The sequence below is a fragment of the Rhinoraja longicauda genome, chromosome 1 (assembly GCF_053455715.1).
Source record: "Rhinoraja longicauda isolate Sanriku21f chromosome 1, sRhiLon1.1, whole genome shotgun sequence".
Lineage (NCBI taxonomy): Eukaryota > Metazoa > Chordata > Chondrichthyes > Rajiformes > Arhynchobatidae > Rhinoraja > Rhinoraja longicauda.
The window spans coordinates 27,630,091-27,654,301 of NC_135953.1; positions in this window are offsets into that span (position 1 = coordinate 27,630,091).

Below are 24,211 nucleotides of genomic sequence, written 5' to 3' on the forward strand. Positions count from 1 at the left end.
ACTTGCACTTAGCACCTTTAACATATTGAAACATGCCATGACATTTCACAAGACATTTCACAACACCAAGCCACTTAGCACAGGTCACAAAAGTCTTAGTCAAATAAGCAGCATTTTAAGAAGCATCTACAAGGAGAGTTGGCAAGGCTTAAGGAAAGAATTTTCAGACCTTAACACCTTGGCAGCTGAAGACAAAACCCACCAGTGGCAAACCATTTATAGTAGGGATAATCAAGAAGCCAGAACAGAAGCAGATATCATGGAGTTGTGAGCTGAAAGAGATTATGTAAATGGGGAAGGGAATGGCCAGGAAGGATTGGATGCCAGGGCAAGAATCTGACCAGGAGCCACTGTGCAGTAAGTGCAGGGAAGATGGATGACCACTACTTAAGTCACATCCTGTATTTAACCTCTCCACCTTTCTTTCACTCTATCAGACCAGATCTCTGGGATCACGGTAGCGCAGCGGTAGAGTTGCTGCTTTACAGCGAATGCAGCGCCGGAGACTCAGGTTCGATCCTGACTACGGGTGCTGCACTGTAAGGAGTTTGTACGTTCTCCCCGTGACCTGCGTGGGTTTTCTCCGAGATCTTCGGTTTCCTCCCACACTCCAAAGACGTACAGGTATGTAGGTTAATTGGCTGGGTAAATGTAAAAAATTGTCCCTAGTGGGTGTAGGATAGTGTTAATGTACGGGGATCACTGGGCGGCAAGGGCTTGGAGGGCCGAAAAGGCCTGTTTCCGGCTGTATATATATGATATGATGATATGATAAGTGTAGGATTAATGTAAATCGGTGGTTGATGGTCAACGTGGACTTGGTGGGCCTGTTTCCATTTTGTATCTCTGTACAAGAAAAGCTCCTTGTTAAGTGTATCACTTAATGAGATTCTTAACATCACTGTTTGAACTAATGCCATAAATGACTATAAGCAGGATATTCTCCTTGAATACCATTGCAGCACTGCCCAAATCTGCGTTAAAATGACTTTCATCATGCATATTTTCAGATCACTGGATAGCATCCTGGAACAAAAATTCTTATGAGTGTCCTCGGTTCTGACAGAAGGGGATGCCGAGGCCAAATATTGCAATCCTTTCCTGCAGCCCCTTGATTAGATCAGATCATATAGCACAAATCAGAGGTACAACTCATATTGTTTCTTCACTGAGTGCCTCAGCTATTCATTAATTTACTGTACGATGATATAGAGGCCAGAATAACTAGTTTTGTTTATTTATTATTGGCACGTGTACTGAGGTCCAGTGAAAAGCTTTTTATTGCATGCTATCCAGACTATACATGATTACAATCAAGCTGTCCATGGTGTACAGATATAGGAAAAAGCATATAAGAGTAGTGCAAGATAAAGATCAATAAAGTCCTATTAAAGATGTCAATTCCTGATTGAGCTAACTGTTCTCAAACTGCCTTGAAATTTTCCGGTGAATACCCAAGCTGCCAATCGGGAAATATTAACAAGGAATCTTGCTTCTAGCAACCTCTAAGCAGTTGCAGAATGAAGACAGCATTTATGTTTGTGCAGGCTCAAAGACTGAGTTGTAAGCCATTGTTGACAGCTCACTGAAGTTAGGTGGGAACAGGTCCTACATTCAGCAGAGCCTGGTGATCTTTATAACTTCCTCGGCAAATTTGAAGCTCTCTTTGGTCATGGCACTATTTTGCAGCAGCTTTTTGCTTCTGTTTTTCTTTTTCCTCTTGTGTTAATGTGCGCAATAGGACAAGGCTGCAGGATAACTGGACAATTCCAGTTTCCTGATCCTTCAGAACATATTCAGGTGGATCGGGGACAGAAACACTAAGATTCATAACATTTGATTAAATGTAGTACAAATGTCAGAAAGAAAAAAATATTGCATTAAAAATCTTGAATCAATATTGCATCAATATTGGTGACTTTGAGACATGACGTGACATTTTGGGGAGAAACTCTGTGTCAGGGATCGGGGATTAATCCAGGAATCCTAGCTGCTACTCTTTTGCAATGGGAGGGAAATAATATAAATAAGAGATGTAGGGCCTCAGCAGACATGCCTGAGAGGTGGCACAATGATGTGGGAAATTTATGCGTGCCGATGTTTTGGTGCAAGTTCAATATACCTGTGAATTTCTGTGAAAAAATGCTAGAATACAACTTCTGCCAAACCTGGAGCTGGTTATGGTTACAAATGTAACACATAAATCAACGCAGCAGAGCACAAGAACAGGCGCTTCAGCCAATGATGTCCGTCTTGATTCCAAATTAAACTAATCTCTTCTGCCTGCACATGCAATTGATGGCTTTGTAGCCAAGTTTGAAGATGATATGAAGGTAGGTGGAGGGACAGGTAGTGTTGAGGGAGCAGAAGGTTTGCAGAAGGACTTGGACAGGATTGGAGTGTGGACAAGAAGCGGCAAATGGAATACAGCGAAGCAAAGTGTACAGTTGTGCACTTTGGTTGAAGAAATAAAGACATAGACTGTATGAAGTTGTAATAACGAGGAGTCGTTTAACTTCATATAAAGTACTTTTATTAGCCATAAGCTCCGGAGACCGTTAAACAGAGTCTATCTCCAGCATTCATTTCTCTTATCAGTAAAAATCAACCACCAATGCACTAGACACATTCCATAGGATATCAGTACAAAAACCCGACCTGGATCAGCCATATAGTGACTGATCTACATTCCCCTTCTTTAGCACATGCCCCATAAAAAAAAGCAAACAAGCATGCAAGCAATATAGCGAAGCTTATAAAAAATATATACTAATCAACAATCTAACAACTATGGCAAAGCAAAGCAAGCAAAGCAAAGCAGAGCAAGGCAAGCTGAAATCAAACATTTAAACATAGTCTCTGTATTTGGGATTCGGCTTGCAGATTCGTCCCACAAGAGTTTTGTAGGGCCCTTCTGTAGTACTTTCCGCAGGTGATGCCACCACCGGTACAAACTTCATGGGCGATTTTTTCACAGGCAACTTCTCTACCGGCACAGCCTTCACGGGTGACTTTCCCATGGGTGGTTCCACCACCGGCGGCAAACATATGTACCTGACCGACATCTTTGACTGGCATGGCCAGCAATACCTGGTTCTCATGGATTCATACTCCAACTGGAGGCGTGGGTTCGTATCCCACTTCTGACACCGTGTATGAAGTTGTAATAGCGAGGAGTCGTTTAACTTCATATAAAGTACTTTTATTAGCCATAAGCTTCGGAGACCGCTAAACAGAGTCTCTATCCAGCATTCATTTCTCTTATCAGTAAAAATCAACCACACATGTGCTAGACACATTCCACAGGATATCAGTACAAAAACCCAACCTGGATCAGGCATATAGTGACTGATCTATAGAGATTATTTTCTAAATGGGGAGAGGATTCAGAAATCGGAGGTGCAAAGGGACGTGGGAGTGCTGGTGCAGGATTCCCAAAAGGTTAACTTGCAGTTTGTGTTGGTAGTAAGGAAGGCAAATACAATAGAAACATAGAAACACAGAAAATAGGTGCAGGAGGAGGCCATTCGGCCCTTTGAGCCGATGTTAGCTTGACAATATTAGCATTCATTTTGGGAGGACTAGAATATAAAAGCAAGGATGTAAGGCTGAGGATTTATAAGGTGCTGGTCAGACCGCATTTGGAATATTGTGAGCAGTTTTGCCCCCCCCATATCTGAGGATGTACAAGCTTTGAAGAAAGTCCAGAGGGAGATTATGAGAATAATCCTGGGGATGATTGGGTTGACGAATGAGGAGCGTTTGATGGCTCTGGCCCTGTACTCATTGGAGTTTAGAAGGATGAGGGGGGATCTTATAGAAACCTAATGTTCCAGCATTGTATTGTTCTATGTTTATATTCTACTGGACCAAGTGGACCCATTGGGCCCAAACCTCTCCTGCATTGTTGCAGCACCCTCTTCTACACCCCTCCCCCTTCCCCTCCCCCCCTCCATCCATGCCCCTCCCTACCCTTCCCCACCCCATCCCCTCCCGCCCACTCCATTCCCCTCAACCCCCCTTATCCTCCCTCCTCCCCCTCTCTCCCTCCCCCCTCCCTCCATCCCCACTCTCCCTCCCCTTCCCCTCCCCCCCACTCCATCCCCCTCAACCCCCCTTACCATCCCTCCCTCCCCCCTCCCTCCCCTCAGAGATAGATTTAAACTTTAAAATGTGAATAACATTAAAAATATAACACCAATTTCAATGAAACTTCTTCCATTAGCACCAAAGGGATGACGGTGAGTAAGGTGGGCCTAAAATTGTCACACTATCGTGTACTGTTTTGGCTGTAGTCCAGGAACAAACAAACAAACAAATGAGAATTTTAGTATATAGATGATGTATATCTTCTATCTTCCATGCCTTACTAAAATCCATGTAAGCAACATTAATTGCATTACCTTCATTGAACACCTTTGTAACCACCTCAAAAGACTCAATTAAGACATGACCTGCCCTGCACAAAGCCATGCTGACCCTAATTAGCCATAGAGTGATAGAGTGATAGAGCATGGAAACAGCAAAACTTGCCCATGCCAAACAACATGCCCTATCTACACTAGTCCCACCTGCTTACGCTTGGTCCATAACCCTCTGAACCTATCCTATCCATGTACCTGTCCAAATGTCTCTTAAATGTCATGATAGTACCTGCCTCAAATACGTCCTCCGGCAGTTCGTTCCATATATCCATTACCCTTTGTGCAAAAAAGTTACCCCTCAAATTTCCCCCCCACCTCACCTTAAACCTATTACCTCTGGTTCCCAATTCTCCTACGCTGTGTAAAAGACTCTGTGCATTTACCCAATCTATTCCTCTCATGATGTTGTACACCTCTCCAAGATCCCCTCTCATCCTCCTGTGCTCTGTTTCAAGCCTGCTCAAACTTTCCCTTTAGCTCTGGACCTCGGGTCCAGACAATATCCGTGTAAATCTTCTCTGCACCTTTTCCTGCTTGACAGAGCCCATTCTCTTCAAAATGCAAATAAGTCATATATCGAAGAATCTCTAATAGTTTCCCTATAACTGACGTGAGGCTCATTGGCCAACAACATCCTGGAATACCTTTACTTCCTGTTTTGAATAAAATAGTCTCATTTGCTACTCTCCAGTCCTCTGAGATATAAACGCTGGGGACTTATGCACATTTTTGTTCTTCCCCCAACACCATCTGTGGAATTCATTGCCAAAGAAGGCTGTGGATGCTTTTTAAGGTCAAGATTGATAGGTTCTTGATTAGTACGGGTATCAGGGGTTATGGGGAGAAGGCAGGAGAATGGGATTGAGAGGGAAAGATAGATCAGCCATGATTGAATGGTGGTGTAGACTTGATGGGCCAAAAGGCCTAATTCTGCTCCTATAACTTATGAACTTATGAACCACCTTCTTGATCTCACAATGCCAATAGACAATAGACAATAGACAATAGACAATAGGTGCAGGAGTAGGCCATTCAGCCCTTCGAGCCAGCACCGCCATTCAATGCGATCATGGCTGATCACTCTCAATCAGTACCCCGTTCCTGCCTTCTCCCCATACCCCCTCACTCCGCTATCCTTAAGAGCTCTATCCAGCTCTCTCTTGAAAGCATCCAACGAACTGGCCTCCACTGCCTTCTGAGGCAGAGAATTCCACACCTTCACCACCCTCTGACTGAAAAAGTTCTTCCTCATCTCCGTTCTAAATGGCCTACCCCTTATTCTCAAACTGTGGCCCCTTGTTCTGGACTCCCCCAACATTGGGAACATGTTATCTGCCTCTAATGTGTCCAATCCCCTAATTATCTTATATGTTTCAATAAGATCCCCCCTCATCCTTCTAAATTCCAGTGTATACAAGCCCAATCGCTCCAGCCTTTCAACAGCCCCAGCATGTTAGTATATCCCACACTGATCACACTATCCTCCGAGTCCTTCTCCTTGATGAATAGTCACGAAGTACTCGTTCGGTATCTCACCTACATCCTCTGACTGCAACTATTAATTCCTTCCTTTAACATTGCATGTTCCTATCCTTTCGCTAATTACTCTATTGTTTTTAATCGATGCATAAAACGCTTTTGGATTCCCTTTAATTGATTGAATTGAATAAATGTTGTTAGCCAAGTATGTACACATACAAACAATTTGCCTTGGTGCTTTGCTCGCAAGTAACAACACAATATACAATAAACAATTAAGAATTAAACATTATAATTTAAACATGTGAAGAATGAAATAAAATACCAGAGCAAAAGGAGGCTACAGACATTTGGTTGTTGAGTAGAGTTACTGCTCATAGAAAAAAAAGCTGTTTTTATGTCTGGCTGTGGCGGCTTTGACGGTCCGGAGTAAGCTTGCAGAGGGAAGTACTTCAAAGAGTTTGTGGCCAGGGTGAGAGGGGTCAGAGATGATCTTACCCACTCACTTTCGGCCCCTTGCAGTGTATAGTTCATCAATGGGGGGAAGGTTGCAGCCAACAACCTTCTCGGCAGATCAAACTATGCGCCGCAGCCTCCGGATGCCATGCTTGGTGGCTGAGCCAAACCAGACCATGATCCTTACTGCAAATGACATTTCATGGGTCCTTTTGGCCGGTTTGGATGGCGTAATATGAGAGATATTTGTTGTCCAGTCAAAGAGCATGAAAGTAGGCTCTTCGGTCCTTCGAGTCAGCACCAACCATCAACCACCCATTTTACATTCATTCCACAGTAATCCTATTATCTAATCTCCATACATTCTGGTCAACTACGATCGATTCAACTACCTACCTACACCCACGAGGAGCAATTTGGTGGCCAATTAACCTACCACTGTGCATATCTTTGAGAGGATACCAGAACATCCAAAGGAACTCACACAGTCACAAAGAAATGTACAAATTCCTCGCAGACAGCACCGAAGATTGGGATTGAACCTGATGCTGTGAGGCAGTAAGCTGCCAACAAGATTACAATAATCTTCTTTCTCTTTCAGAAATATTTCTCTCTACTTTCCTCATGAGAATGAATATCGCATAGACCTATAAAATACTCTCTTAGAATACATACTCCCTCCAATGAACAAACTGTTCTGATCGTCAATTAGAATCGTCCCTGTCGAGAGAGCTAGTGAATGATATGTTACTGCTCGAGGCATCAATTTTGTAACATTATTAATCGTGTGAGATACATGGGCAATAGATCAGATAAGAATTTATCTGCAAATGCTGCACTTATACTCAGCAGTGTTTGTTTTCATGGTTTGGTTTTGAAAGAGAACTCCTAAAAGAGAAAATGTTTATACAAGATTAAAAACAAATCCACTTGAAAAGTGACAAGAATTATTCATCCCACCTACCAAATATTAAGCAAAGCTCATCTTCATCAAGACAGGATCACCCCCTCTTCCCCTGTTACATGCTATGGTACTGCCATTGTCATATCCTTCATTATCTACAGTCTGAAGTTCGTCCTTGAGCAAAAGCTTATGCAGCCCAGATAGTTAAAAGTATCGAGGTTGGTGTTCTGTGGTAAATGATTCACTTTCTGATTACCAAGGTCTTTTCACCATCTGGACCATCTTTGTGATAATGTTCACAGTGCAAAGCAGACATGATCTAGTTTTAAAAAAACACACAAATTAGTAGAATAACTAAACAGGACAGGCAGCATCTCGGTATGTTTATGTGTGTGTAGATATATATTTTTTAAATCCTCGTTTATTATATTGTTTACCGTGTACTATACTTACATATCTTGTTGTACTACTGCAAGCAAGACTTTCATTGTCCTATCTGGGGCAAATGACAATAAAACACCCTTGACTCTTGGAGGACATGGATGGACGACATTTCGGGTCGGGATCCATCTTCAGACTGATTGTAGTAGGGAGGAGAAAGTTGAAAAAGATAACGCCTGGCAAGTGATAGGTGGACACGGGTGAGGGGAGGTTTGGACATGGCCGATGAGCTAGAGAGCAACAGAAATCACAGAAGGAGAGCAGTGAGAAGGGGCCTCACAGAATTCCTGTCAGAGAGAGGAGGTGAAATTCTTCAAACTTGGTATACTTGAAGAAGTATCCATGGGAATAAAATTAAAACCCAACCTCAACCCTACAAGACCATGGGCAAATTTTTTTTTTCCGATGCATAACCTGACTTAACCTGATATCCATAGTCACAAAATGCTGGAGTAACTCAGCAAGTCAGGCAGCATTTCAGGAGAGAAGGAATGGGTGACGTTTCGGGTCGAGACCCTTCTTCAGACTGATACTGTCTTGAGCCTTGGAACTAGTTAAACGACGGTGGAGGAAGGGGGCAACGGGGGAGGGGACGGGAGTGTTAGTAGAAGTTACTTAAAATTAGAGAATGCAACATTCATACTTCCGGGTGGGTAGTTTACAACCCAGTCATATGAACGTTAAATAAAAGCAAATTATTTTTTCTAGCAAAATGCTGTGAGTAGAGGGTAATTGTATAAAAATGATGTGTGCAAAATCAATCCCATTCACTTACTTCAGTCATGAATGAGTCTTCAGGCATGAATGACAGTATATTTATCCTGCCATCCCAATTAGAGTCATAGCCATACTGCACAGAAACAGGCTCTTCCGGCCAATTCATGCGTGCTGACCAATTAGTGTTGCCAACTGTCCCGTATTAGCCTGGACATCCCGTATATTGGGCTAAATTGGTTTCTCCTGTACGGGACCACCCTTGTCCCGTATTAGACCCTGGGGGCGCTTTAGGACTGGACACTGCAGGTCCGGACGCTGTAGGCCCAAACACTGTAGGCCCGAACACTGTAGGGTCGGACACTGTAGACCTGGACACAGTAGGCCCAGGGGCCGCTGTAGGCCCGGACAGTGTAGGCCCGGAGGCCCGGGCACCGCCTAACGGAGGTTGCATAGCAACCCGCCTCCCGGCATGGGCGGCCACCATTGGTGGAGCGGGAGTACATAGCTGCTGGCTGGGTGAGGTCACGTGGGGCACGGGGCGATGATGTCACCTTTTGTCCCTTATTTGGGAGTGAGAAAGTTGGCAACCCTATGACCAAGATACCCTTCTACACTAGTCCCATTTACTGCAATTGACCCATATCCCTCCAAACCTTTCCTCTCCATGCACAAAACAAAATAAAACAAAATGTCTTTTAAATGCTCTTATTGTACCTGCCTCAACCAATTCCTCTGGAAGCTCATTACATATACTCACTGCCCTTTGTGTGCAAAAACCTTACTCCTCAGGTTCCAATCTTTCTCTTCTTATGTTAAATCTCTGCCCCCTTGTTCTTGATTCTGGGAAAAAGACTGTGTGCATTTATCCTATCTACACCCCTCAGGATTTCGCAAATGTTCATAAGATCACTTATGAGCTTAGATAATTCTGCCCAGGAATGGAGTAGTCTATACGCAGTCGTCTATTTACACTCCATGGAACCCCTCCCAAAACTCCAGCACTGAGACAAGATCTCTGTGTAAGAGTAAAAGTGAAAGAATAGTGTTTTGCTACTGGTGTCCTGAAACCGGGTAAAGTATGCCAGGAAATATCAAGGAACTTTCACCCTTTCCTCGCTCCTCCTGACTGCCACCTCCGAGGAAATGTAATGTGGCATTTATACTATTTGCAGGGAATTAATAGTGCCTGGAGGCCTGTGTAATTCAATTCTCTGTTAAGTGGCAATTTGCAGATCAGCAAAGTTTAGAGTGGCTTCTGCATACTAATTTATAGCTGAAGACCTTAAAATGTAAAATTGATGATTAGCAAAGGTTCACCAGATGATTACCTCCACCGTGTCAATTTATCAGAAGGAGTTGTCGCCCAAAAAGTTACAAATAGCAATGTAGAGAAACTGCAAAGATGTTTACTTTTTCTGACCTGCAATTTTAGTTGTGTTTATCAGTCACATATACAGTATACTGATACTGCATATGTGTTAAAATGTACATAATTAACTGGAATTGACTGGAAGGAGGCCCTAGCAGGGAAGACGGTAGAACAGCAATGGCAGGTATTCCTGGGAATAATGCAGAGGTTGCAGGATCAATTTATTCCAAAGAGGTGGAAAGAATCTAAGGGGAGTAAGAGACACCTGTGGCTGACAAGGGAAGTCAGGGACAGCATAAAAATTAAGGAGAGGAAGTATAACATAGCAAAGAAGAGTGGGAAGACAGAGGATTGGGACTCTTTTAAAGAGCAACAAAAGTTAACTAAAAAGGCAATACGGGGAGAAAAGATGAGGTACGAGGGTAAACTAGCCAATAATATAAAGGAGGATAGCAAAAGTTTTTTTAGGTACGTGAAGAGGAAAAAAATAGTCAAGGCAAATGTGGGTCCCTTGAAGACAGAAGCAGGGGAATTTATTATGGGGAACAAAGAAATGGCAGACGAGTTAAACCGTTACTTTGGATCTGTCTTCACTGAGGAAGATACACACAATCTCCCAAATGTTCTAGGGGCCGGAGAACCTAGGGTGATGGAGGAACTGAAGGAAATCCACATTAGGCAGGAAATGGTTTTGGGTAGACTGATGGGACTGAAGGCTGATAAATCCCCAGGGCCTGATGGTCTGCATCCCAGAGTACTTAAGGAGGTGGCTCTAGAAATAGTGGAAGCATTGGAGATCATTTTTCAATGTTCTATAGATTCAGGATCAGTTCCTGTGGATTGGAGGATAGCAAATGTTATCCCACTTTTTAAGAAAGGAGGGAGAGAGAAAACGGGTAATTATAGACCAGTTAGTCTGACATCAGTGGTGGGGAAGATGCTGGAGTCAATTATAAAAGACGAAATTGCTGAGCATTTGGATAGCAGTAACGGGATCATTCCGAGTCAGCATGGATTTACGAAGGGGAAATCATGCTTGACAAATCTACTGGAATTTTTTGAGGATGTAACTAGGAAAATTGACAAGGGAGAGTCAGTGGATGTGGTGTACCTCGACTTTCAGAAAGCCTTCGACAAGGTCCCACATAGGAGATTAGTGGGCAAAATTAGGGCACATGGTATTGGGGGTAGGGTACTGACATGGATAGAAAATTGGTTGACAGACAGAAAGCAAAGAGTGGGGATAAATGGGTCCCTTTCGGAATGGCAGGCAGTGACCAGTGGAGTACCGCAAGGTTCGGTGCTGGGACCCCAGCTATTTACGATATACATTAATGACTTAGACGAAGGGATTAAAAGTACCATTAGCAAATTTGCAGATGATACTAAGTTGGGGGGTAGTGTGAATTGTGAAGAAGATGCAATAAGGCTGCAGGGTGACTTGGACAGGTTGTGTGAGTGGGCGGATACATGGCAGATGCAGTTTAATGTAGATAAGTGTGAGGTTATTCACTTTGGAAGTAAGAATAGAAAGGCAGATTATTATCTGAATGGTGTCAAGTTAGGAGGAGGGGGAGTTCAACGAGATCTGGGTGTCCTAGTGCATCAGTCAATGAAAGGAAGCATGCAGGTACGGCAGGCAGTGAAGAAAGCCAATGGAATGTTGGCCTTCGTAACAAGAGGAGTTGAGTATAGGAGCAAAGAGGTCCTTCTACAGTTGTACCGGGCCCTGGTGAGACCGCACCTGGAGTACTGTGTGCAGTTTTGGTCTCCAAATTTGAGGAAGGATATTCTTGCTATGGAGGGCGTGCAGCGTAGGTTCACTAGGTTAATTCCCGGAACGGCGGGACTGTCGTATGTTGAAAGGCTGGAGCGATTGGGCTTGTATACACTGGAATTTAGAAGGATGAGGGGGGATCTTATTGAAACGTATAAGATAATTAGGGGATTGGACACATTAGAGGCAGATAACATGTTCCCAATGTTGGGGGAGTCCAGAACAAGGGGCCACAGTTTAAGAATAAGGGGTAGGCCATTTAGAACGGAGATGAGGAAGAACTTTTTCAGTCAGAGGGTGGTGAAGATGTGGAATTCTCTGCCTCAGAAGGCAGTGGAGGCCAGTTCGTTGGATGCTTTCAAGAGAGAGCTGGATAGTGCTCTTAAGGATAGCGGAGTGAGGGGGTATGGGGAGAAGGCAGGAACGGGGTACTGATTGAGAGTGATCAGCCATGATCGCATTGAATGGCGGTGCTGGCTCGAAGGGCTGAATGGCCTACTCCTGCACCTATTGTCTATTGTCTATTGTCTAAAGCACAAGGCCTATAGGTTAAATTCTCAGAACAAACAAAATCTGCTCATTTCTTATTGTAGTAATGCAGAAAGAAACAGAATGGCTTAGTTCGCTCATTATGGTGAGGGGAGGAGAAAATTGACATCCCATCCAAAATGAGGGTGAAGCCCAAGAGCTGCCACACTTCCTGATTGAAGTCATCATCGGGAAGACCGAGCCACTTTCAAACCATTCCTCCTATGCAACTCGCCAATTCCGAAAGTCAGGAAATTGGGATTGAACATAACTGGTTCAGTCCTAGTGTATATGAAGGATGTGGAAAGACCAAGCAGGAGGTCTTTAGGGCGGCACAGTGGCGCAACGGTAGAGTTGCTGCCTTATAGCGCAAGAGACCTGGGTTTGACCCCGACTGTGGGTGCTGTCTGTATGGAGTTTGTACGCTCTCTCTGTGACCACATGGGTTTTGTCCGGGTGCTCCGGTTTCCTCCCACATTCCAAAAATGTACAAGCTTATAGGTTAATTGGTTTTGATAAGTTGTAAAATTGTAACCCAGTGTGTAGCATAGCGTTAATGTACGGGGTGATTGCTGGTCTGTGCGGATTCGGTGGAATGAAGGGTCTGTTTCCGCGCTGTATCTCTAGAGCCTAAAGGAGCTGAGCATGACTATAGACAATAGACAATAGACAATAGACAATAGGTGCAGGAGGAGGCCATTCAGCCCTTCGAGCCAGCACCGCCATTCAATGCGATCATGGCTGATCACTCTCAATCAGTACCCCGTTCCTGCCTTCTCCCCATACCCCCTCACTCCGCTATCCTTAAGAGCTCTATCCAGCTCTCTCTTGAAAGCATCCAACGAACTGGCCTCCACTGCCTTCTGAGGCAGAGAATTCCACACCTTCACCACTCTCTGACTGAAAAAGTTCTTCCTCATCTCCATTCTAAATGGCCTACCCCTTATTCTTAAACTGTGGCCCCTTGTTCGGGACTCCCCCAACATTGGGAACTAGACTGCAGGACTAGACTAGACTGCAGGAGAACTTATGTCTTTTTTGGGACTAGGAAGCAAAAAATGGGACTACAAACAAAGAATTCCACATTTTCCAGGCTTTTTTATAATTTATGCTAAGAGGTTGTAGGGTGACTTGGACAGGTTGAATGAGTGGGCAGATGCGTGGCAGATACAGTATAATGTAGATAAATGTGAGGTTATCCACTTTGGCGGCAAGGAGACAGATTATTATCTCAATGGTGTCAGATTAGGAAAAAGGGAAATGCAATAATAATAATAATAATAATGCATTACATTTATATAGCGCTTTTCATATACTCAAAGACGCTTTACAGAGATTTAGAGAACATAGGGAAATGAATAAATAGATAAATAAGTAAATAAGTAAACGAACAGAGAAAGGAGACAGAAGGTGAGGTGACCTTCAGTGGTTGAAGGCAGTACTGAACAGGTGAGACTTCAGCGATGTTTTGAATGTGGTGAGTGTGGAGGAGTCTCTAACGGTTTGGGGTAGTGATTTCCATAGGGTGGGAGCAGCGATGGAGAAAGCCCTGTCCCCCCAGGATCTGAGTTTGGTCCGGATGTGGGGGGATAGGAGATTGGCAGCAGCAGAGCGGAGGGTGCAGGTGGGAGTGTGCCTGTGGAGGAGGTCGTTCAGGTAGGATGGGGCCAGGTTATGGAGGGCTTTGTAGGTTATGAGGAGGATTTTGTACTGGATTCTCTGGGGGATGGGGAGCCAGTGGAGTTTGTAAAGGACGGGGGTGATATGGTCACGGATCGGGGTGTGGGTGAGTAGACGGGCAGCGGAGTTTTGAATGTATTGAAGTTTACTGATGATTTTTGAGGGTGCGCCATAGAGGAGGCTGTTGCAGTAGTCCAGACGGGAGGTGATGAAGGCATGGATGAGGGTTTCTGCAGCTGTGGAGGAGAGGGATGGACGGAGACGGGCAATGTTTTTGAGGTGGAAGAAGGCTGTCTTTGTGATGTGTTTGATGTGTTTGTCGAAGGAGAGGGTTTGATCAAAGATGATTCCAAGATTCCAATGAGACCTGGGTGTCCTTGTACACCAATCACTGAAAGTAAACATGCAGGTACAGCAGGCAGTGAAGAAAGCTAATGGCATGTAGGCCTTCATAACAAGGCAATTTGAGTATAGGAGTAAAGAGGTCCTTCTGCAGTTGTACAGGGCCCTGATGAGAACACATCTGGAGTATTGTGTGCAGTTTCGGTCTCCCAATTTGAGGAAGGACATCCTTGCTATTGAGGCAATGCCGTGTAGGTTCATGAGGTTCATCCCTGGGATGGCGGGACTGTCATATGAGGAAAGATTAGAAAGACTGGGATTGTATTTACTGGAATTTAGAAGGATGAGAGGGGATCTTTAAGAAACGTATAAAATTATGAAAGGACTGGACAAGCTAGATGCAGAAAAATGTTCCTAATGTTGGGGGAGTCCAGAACCAGGGGCCACAGTCTAAGAATAAAGGGGAGGCCATTTAAAAATGATATGATAAAAAACTTTTTAACGCAGAGAGTTATGAATTTGTGGAATTCTCTGCCATAGAAGGCAGTGGAGGCTAATTCACTGGATGAATTTAAAAGAGAGTTAGATAGAATCAAGGGATATGGGGAGAAGGCAGGCAAGGGTTACTGATTATTGATAATCAGCCATGATCACAATGAATGGCGGTGCTGGCTCAAAGGGCCAAATGGCCTCCTCCTGCACCTATTTTCTATGTTTCTATGTTTCTATAATCGCTTTTGATCAATTATATTTCCATTGGGGAAACTGCTCAGGGAAAGTAATTTCCTGCATTTCAATGGTGCGGTGAGATCTTGCCAATTTCTGTGTCTCGGGCCCTTGCCAATAGACAATAGACAATAGAAAATAGGTGCAGGAGTAGGCCATTCAGCCCTTCGAGCCAGCACCACCATTCAATGTGATCATGGCCGATCATTCTCAATCAGTACTCCGTTCCTGCCTTCTCCCCATACCCCCTGACTCCGCTATCCTTAAGAGCTCTATCTAGCTTTCTCTTGAATGTATTCAGAGAATTGGCCTCCACTGCCCTCTGAGGCAGAGAATTCCACAGATTCACAACTCTCTGACTAAAAAGGTTTTTCCTCATCTCTGTTCTAAATGTCCTACCCCTTATTCTTAAACTATGGCCCCTGGTTCTGGACTCCCCCAACATTGGGAACATGTTTCCTGCCTCTAACGTGTCCAACCCCTTAATAATTTTATACGTTTCGATAAGATCACCTCTCTTCCTTCTAAATTCCAGGGTATACAAGCCTAGTCGCTCCAGTCTTTCAACATATGACAGTCCCGCCATTCCAGGAATTAACCTAGTAAACCTTCGCTGCACGTCCTCAATAGCAAGAATATCCTTCCTCAAATTTGGAGACCAAAACTGCACACAGTACTCCAGGTGCGGTCTCACTAGGGCCCGGTACAACTGCAGAAGGACCTCTTTGCTCCTATACTCAACTCCAACTTCCTACTGGCCCATTTGCGCAAATAAGTGGCAATAGCAGCAAATGGGGCACATTCCCACAAATGGCATAGAATTGGGGAAGGGCCCGAGTCCTTAAGGTATAACTGACTCCATTCCAGTGTCTGTTGTCCCTGAAGAGGTTCCGAAATATGCTTTCTATGTAATTTTATATATATTCTATATAGGATGTATGAGAGGCATAGATAGGGCAGATAATCAGAACATTTTTCCCACAGCTTTATGGTGGGAGGGGCAAAATTTCAAGGAGATGTGTGGGGCAAGTTTTTTTACACATAAAGTGGTGAGTGCCTGGAACTCTCTGCCATAGGTAGCAGTGGAAGCAGATATAATAGTGGCATCTAAGAGGCAGAGAAGTTGAGTTTAACTCAACATCATGTCTGACAATGTAGACTGAAGGGCCTGATCCTGTGTTGTACTGTGTTCTATGCTTTACTTTATGTCAAGCACTTTCATATCAGATCCTTTGGGTTAACCTGCTGAAGATATCCTGAGTAAAAATTGGAATCAACTCCAAATTATGATCATGGAACCCACCAAGCATTTTTTTTTTTTAAACAGATGCCTTTGTTAGTTGCTACCGGCTCAGAAGAACAAATGAAAATTGAGCCTATCAAATCCTGGCAGCTTCAAAGCAGGACTCAGAATTTTCAACAGGAAATCAAATTTACCATTTTAGGCCTTTGGAGATTTCAGTAAGATTTTGTATGAGCAAATTTTTGATTTTTTTGTTTTTGTTTTTACGTTACTTTTGCTCATTGTTTTGAATCATGGGAAACCTAATTAATTGTTTCGCAAATGTTTATCTGCATTTATAGAGCAGCACTGTTTATGTAATCCCCACTCAGGTATTGTTATGAAGAAAGACTTGGTTACTAATGAGTTCCACGAATTTTACAAGCTTCCCCTAACTCGAAATAAATAAATATAATTATTTTAAAGAGAACGGAATGTAGAAGAACAGGAGATTACTAACACTGTAAATCCTTTTCTAATACTTAACAGGAATAAAATCCAGCATAGTTAGCTCTGAGATGCCACATTTTTATTTGCATAAACCAGCCAATTTAATTTAATAAAAGTGGGATTTCACTTAACCTTGCAGCAGTATTTGATATATTCCGGGGACATGATGCGACACCACATCCTCATGATTTGTATTTGCTCGTACTGTGAAATAAAGTCAAAGACAGGCCAATGTTACTGCACAGTTTAAATTAATGATAATTACACAAATTGCAAACATGCAATAGAATTTGTTCTTCCAAGTCGTTTCCTGATGTTACTCTTTCCTCTCTGTAATCTCCTAAACTCTCACATCCTCTGAAATATCCATAGTTCATCTGAGCAACTTCAATTTTAATTGCTTTGGCCCTGAAATGTCCTCCTTAAATCTCCATGAAATTTGGCTCTTTGACCAAGCTTTCGATTAACAGCTTGGACATCCTCGTGTGGCCAGCTGAATGGTTCTATGGAATGAATTTGCAATATTTTATGTACTTTAGGTACTTCATGATTAAAAGATCTTGTGTTTAAGTTGATAATGATGAGAGGGACACGAGGAAGGTACAGCAATGATCTGAACTACAAAAGATTTTTGTCTCGCTTTATACGTTTAGAGATTCAGCATGAAAATCGTCCTCTCGGCCCACCGAGTCCACGGCAACCATTGATCACCCAATCACACAGGCTCCATGTTATCCCACTAACCCATCCACTCCCTACATACTAGGGGCAATTTACAGAGGCCAGTTAACCTAGAAACTCGCACGTCATTGGAAAGAGGGAGGAAACTGAAGCATGGAAACCCACGTGGTCACAGGGAGAATATGCTAACTCTGTACAGACAACAACCAGAGTCAGGGTTGAATCAGGTCTATGGCATGGTGAGGCAACAGCTCTACCAGCTGCACCTGTGTGCCGATCTAATGGTTATAAGAGGACCGGATAATTTAAGTATCAAAGACATGCTGAAGAGAAAGGATGGGTTAAGGTTTATTAGCAGCCAGGATATGTAGCAGCCAGCTTTAGTCCTTCCTTATAACGTCCTTAAGATTACCGTTTGACGAAGGAATGGGAGCGGTGGTTCTTGACTCAAATAACAACAACAAAGAGATCTTCACGACGTTGCAGTTAGTTAGTCGTTTATTTGAAGTTACAATAAAACATATTGACATATCTTTTGTCAATAACTTGTTTGTTTGTTTGTATGTCGTAAGAAATTAGTTTCTCACCGACACTCCTTTGTATCCTGTCACCTTATGTTTTAGTAGGCTTGACTTGCTAACCTTATATCAGCAGGTTCTTTCTTATCACACTGAAGCATTACGTCAGTGTTGGGCAGGTTATACTAATGATCTGGCCCCGCCCATGGCACCTCCAAGTCCATATACGTAGGCATAGTATTAACCTCTTAGTGTCCAAAAATACAGCAGGATACAAAGTAATATAATAATATGCTAAAATAACTAATAAACGCAAAATGGCTCCGACAGTGTAAATTACCCAGAAATAAACTCAGGTTATCAGTGGCTTTTTAATTGAGCTAGATCGCAATTTCTTCTCTAGCATTCCACAAGTTCAGAAGGTTACAATATAGGGATCTGTTGACCAATTGGATCCAAAATTGGTTGGAAGATAGCTAATGGTGGATCAGTATCTTTATGATTGCAGATCGATAGCAAGTTGTCCAGGGATTAGAACAGAGAACAGTACAATGCAGGAATAGGCCCATCAGCCCATAATATCACTGTTGAACAAGATGCCAAGACCAACTCTTATCGGCCTGCACATAATCCATCTTCCTCCATTCCCTGCATATCCATGTGCCGATCCAAAAGTCTCTTAAATGCCACTGTTGGATCCGCCTCCACCACCACCCCATGCAGCTCATTCCAGGCACTCACCACCCTTTGTGTAAAAAAACTTCTCCCTTCACATCTCCTTTAAACTTTGCCCTTCTCACCTTAAAGTGTTGCCCTCTTGTATTTGAGATTTCCATCCTGGGAAAAAGATTCTGAGTGTCCACCCTATCTATGCCTCTCATGATTTTATACACTTCTATCATGTCTACCCTCAATCTCCACCATTCCAGAGAAAACTTTTCAAGTCAGTTCAAACAGTTCACTGCGGCACGGTGGCGCAGCGGTGGAGTTGCCGCCGGAGACTCAGGATCGATCCTGACTTGGGCGCCGTCCGTACGGAGTTTGTACGTTCTCCCCATGACCTGCGTGGGTTTTCTCCGAGATCTTTGGTTTCCTCCCACACTCCAAAGACGTACAGGTATGTAGGTTAATTGGCTGGGCAAATGTAAAAATTGTCCCTAGTGGGATACTGTTAGTGTGCGGGGATCGCTGGGCGGCGCGGACCTGGTGGGACAAAGGGCCTGTTTCTGCGTTGTATCTCTAAATCTAAAAAATCTCCTTGTATCCAATTCCCCCCTAATCCGGGATCATTCTATTAAACCTTCTCTGTACCCTTTCCAAAGCCCCCATATCCTTCCTGTAATGGGGTGACCGGAGCTGTAAGCAATACTCCAAAATGTGGCCTCACCAAGGTCCGATAAAATGTGTAGGAAGGAACTACAGAAGCTGGTTTAAACTGAAGATAGACACAAGAAGCTGGAGGAACTCAACGGGTCAGGCAGCATATCTGGAGAAAAGGAATAGGTGACGTTGCAGGTTGAGACCCTTCTTCATACTGAGAGTCAGGGGAAAGTGCAATGAATGAGTGATATAGATGGTAAATAGGATAAATGAATGAAAGATAACGCAAGAAAAGCAAAGATGATGTGTACCAATTAAGGTACAGTGATGTGTAAATTACCATACCAAAAAAAAAGCCACAAGACACACAACTACATAAAAGTTAACATAAACATCCACCACAGTGGACTCCCCCCATTCCTCACTGTGATGGAAGGCAATAAAGTCCAATCTTCTTCCCTCATTCTTCTCCCGCGGTCAGGGCAGTCGGACCATCCGTCGGGGCGATCGAAGCTCCCGCAGCCCACAATCGAAGCTCCAAGTCGGGGTGATCGATGCTCCCGCGTCGGGGCGGTTGAAGCTCCTGCGGCTTGGAGTTCCCGAAATCGGTCTCTGACTAGAGACCACGGGCTCCATGATGTTAAAGTCTGCAGGCACCCGCGGTAGAGCTCAGAGGTCGATCCCTGACAAACAGATCGCCAGCTCACGATGTTAAAGTCCCGGTGGAGCTTTCGAAATCGGTCTCCAGCAAAGGCCACCAACTCCTCGATGTTAGGCCGCCGTGCGGACGGAGATACGATACGGGAAAAAAATCGCATCTCCGTCGAGGTAAGAGATTAGAAAATGTTTCCCCCCAACCCTCTCCCCCCCCCCCCAACCCCCACATAAAACAAACTAAAGAACACTAAAAACATACATTTAACACATACTAAAAAAACAACATAGAAGAAAGGGACAGACAGACTGTTGGCGAGGCAGCCTTTGCTGGCGCCACCCGGTGGTCTTTAGACGCCAAGGGATCAGAACACCTTCTGTGTGTCTGGCCCTCGGATGGTGTTCTGGGAATATAATGTAACATGGGTGCCATTGAACGCATTCAGACATTGGAGAGGGCAGAAATTGCTCAAAATGATAAGATCCTGATTCTAGTATATTAACTTTGTAAAATGTTGTTAGAACCAATAGGTATCCATTTTGTTCCCCCAAACCGCAGAAATCAGTTTTCACACTCGGCAGTACTTTTCAGGCTGACAATTTCCTCATTTGTGTCACGGGTGGTGATCCTTGACAGCTGCTGTGCTTTACAGATCTCAGTTTAACTTATACAGAGCGTATCATTGTCAGTGCAAACCTCGGAAAGTTGCAATTGCTCTGATACTATCAGCACTCAAATATGTGTGAATAATGGCAATTAGGACCCAGTAGGTTGCTGTTGGGAAGACACTGAAAGTGCAAGTTAACTCTGGAAAGCATTTTTAACACCAAAGAGGCAACTTCCACCTAATTTTCCTTGCAGAAAAAAATATCCTGCACTGTTATGCACACTCACAGCAATCTTTTGTTAATAGTCTGATTGATTATAACTTTAACAGAAAATTACAATTTGAATTGCAGCACAGAGGTGTTTGGATGGTGAGAGGTTGTGAGAATTATTTCAGTTAATCAAAACTGTTTATTATTTATAAATGATGGTACAAGTCAACCTCTATGAGCTAATAAAGCAAGTTAAATTTAATCACATGTACACTTATTTTGATGTTCGGCCATGTGAAGCATCACTAATTTCCAAATACCTGCAGGGTCCACGATGAGGACCATCTGCTTTGGGTAACAGGAAATGAACTATATTCACTCATTCTGAAATAGACACTTAATTAACTGGCAGAGATTTAAAAAGTGTGCAAATGTAATGGCTGAGCATTAGAACTTACAAGCCAGGTAAGTTCAGAGCTAAGTAATGTATCTGATATTCACAATAATGAGCCTGGTGGACCTCTATTGCCATCGACCGCATAAAAGAAAAAAGAAAATATTCGAGAAATATAAAAGTAATAGCTTTATGTGTTTTATATTTAATTAATCCCCCATTTTTACGTCTCGTTATCTGAAGGTATTCTTGCTAGAGTGTTCAAAGTCATTCGGGAGCTTTCTTGGAACAGATAGCCAAGACAAAGGGTATAGCTGCTACATCTGTACACAACATATTTTAAACCATTGCATGAGTACTGCATGCAATTCTGATCACCTCATTACAAGAAAGATGTGTTTGTACTAAAGAGGGTACGGAAGATATTTACAAGAATGTTGTCAGCAGTGGAAGGAGGAAATATTATTGTCAAGAGTGTTTAATTGTCATATGTACAGATAATGGAACAATGACATTTTTACTTGCAGCAGCTTAACATATAAAATTGTTAAGGGATTGGACACGCTAGATGCAGGAAACATGTTGCCGATGTTGGGGGAGTCGAGAACCAGCGGGCCACAGTTTAAGAATAAGGGGTAGGCCATTTAGAACTGAGATGAGGAAAAACTTTTTCACCCAGAGAGTGGAATTCTCTGCCTCAGAAGGCAGTGGAGGCCGATTCAATGGATGCATTCAAAAGAGAGTTAGTTAGAGCTCTTAGGGATAATGGAACCAAGGGGTATGGGGAGAAGGTAGGAACGGGGTACTGATTGTGGATGATCAGCCATGATCACATTGAATGGCGGTGCTGGCTCGAAGGGCCAAATGGCCTACTCCTGCACCTATTTTCTATATATCTATGTATCTATGTAACAGGCTTGTAAATACGGAGATGATATAATAATTTTACAATATTGAATAAACTGATAAGCATTATCTAATGAACACGGAAGTCTTAGTGCAACCAAAGGCCATCCATTGAAGTTTATAGCTGATGAGGTTAGTGTTGTGTCGCATTCAAGACCCTGAGGGTTGTTGCGAAGAAGGTATTCTTGAACGCGATGGTCGTTATTTCCAGGCTCCAGTACCTTTTTCCTGATGGGGCAAAATGAGAGCATGGCCAGGGTTCTGTGGGTCTTTGATGATAATGGTTGCTATTTTGAGGTAAGCAGCGCCTATAGATTCCTTCAATGGTAGAGAGGTCAGTACCGGGCAGTGACTACCACTCTCTGTAATTTCCATCATTCCTGTACAGTGGAGTTGCTAAACTAGGCCATGATGCAACCCATCAGTATGCTCTTTATCGTACACCTGTAGAAGCTCAACATACTGAATCTCCTCAATCTTCAAAGGAATTAGTATTGATAGGCTTTCTTTATGATTGCATCCCGAAGTTGGCGGTTCCTCTAGAAATTTGCCCAGAATAGACCACATGTGACTCCAGTTTAACATCTATACAGTTAATTCTTGACTGCATAGAAAACTACAAATGAGTTGACCAAATTGATGAGTTGGGGATTTTGTGAACAGAAAATGCTGCCCTGATAACAACACTTGATCGAGAGATGGAATCTTCAAAAAAAGTGCTGAATTTCAGCTTTTTTGATTAACATTGTTATTGTTATTTTGCATGTGATATGAATTTTTCCAGTTCATTCACAGCCAAGATTGCCTCTGTAGTGCCAATTATTTCATTAGATAATATACAAAGCATTGTTGTTATTTTTCCTTGAAAGAAATCCATCAGCTGGTATGATCTCTCCAACAAATTTCGGGTCAATATTTATTCTATATACCTTCTTTCAAAAACTACGTTTAGACTGTGAATGGAACTAATGATTACTTCCAATTAGAATTTCACAGTACATAATGTTTCTAATTTTAATAAGCTCCTGAGCTAATCTTGCTTTTAGTTTTATGTTAGGATTCTCCCACTGATTCATAAAAGTAATACTCAGTATTAAATTATGAATGCAAATTTGTGATCATATAATAGATATGCAAAATATACCAATTAGTAATGAATAACGTAAACACTAAGACTATTTTTTTTTTAAATCCTGCAGTTCAAAGTTAATCAGTCAGGATTCCAGCGCATCGTTCAACCAACATCTCTTTGCTTTGGCCCTGATCGGGTATCCTGACCATGATTTTGCCTTTATCACCATTCAAATGGCATTCAACTGTGAAACGGCATCTAACATTTGATAGATTTTGAATCTTTCTCCATAACTTCAAGTTCATTTCGTCTCATTCATCTTTATGCACATTATTTCCCCCCTGTTTTCAAACTCACAACAGAGTACATATCCAGAAGCAGCCCACATCATAGCCGGGGACTTCAATCATGCAGACCTAAAGTCAGTTCTCCCGAAACTTGAACAACACATAAGATGTGCTACCAGGGGGAAAAACACACTAGACAAGGTTTATTCAAATATTAAGAAGGGTTTCAGGTCAGCACCACTACCACACCTGGGGCAGTCAGATCACCTGTCCATATTCCTAACTCCAGCATACACCCCACTCAGGAGGAAAGCTCCAGTCACCATAAAGACTGTTAAGACATGGCCTGAAGGAGCTTCCTCGCAGCTGCAGGATTGCTTCGAAAGGACCAACTGGGATATTTTTGAGGATCAGGACTTGGAGGAGTACACATCAACTGTACTTTGCTACATCCAAAACTGTGTTGACAATGTCACCGTCGACAAACGCATCCGGTTGTATCCCAATCAGAAACCCTGGATGACAAAGGATGTCAGGTCTCTCCTCAAGGACCGTAACACTGCCTTCAGGTCTAGTGATAGAGCTCTATACAGTGCTGCTAGAACCAACCTGAAGAGAGGCATCAAGGATGCCAAAGCGTCCTACAAGAGGAAGATTGAGGACCACTTTACCAACAATGACCCACGGCGGGTATGGCAAGGCATCCAGCACATCACCAACTACAAGACCAGCAACCACACGACTGCCGACGGCGACGCCTCGCTGGCAGAGGAACTTAACTGTTTCTTTGCTCGTTTCGAGGTGAAAGCTACAGTGGCAGACATAACACCCTCTCCAGCACCTGACAGCAACACCTTCACTGTGCAGGAGTATGATGTTAAGCGCGTGCTCAGAGCAGTGAATCCCAGGAAAGCTGCAGGCCCCGATGGTGTGACGGGCAGAGTGCTGAGGGAATGTGCAGACCAATTATCTGAGGTCTTCACAA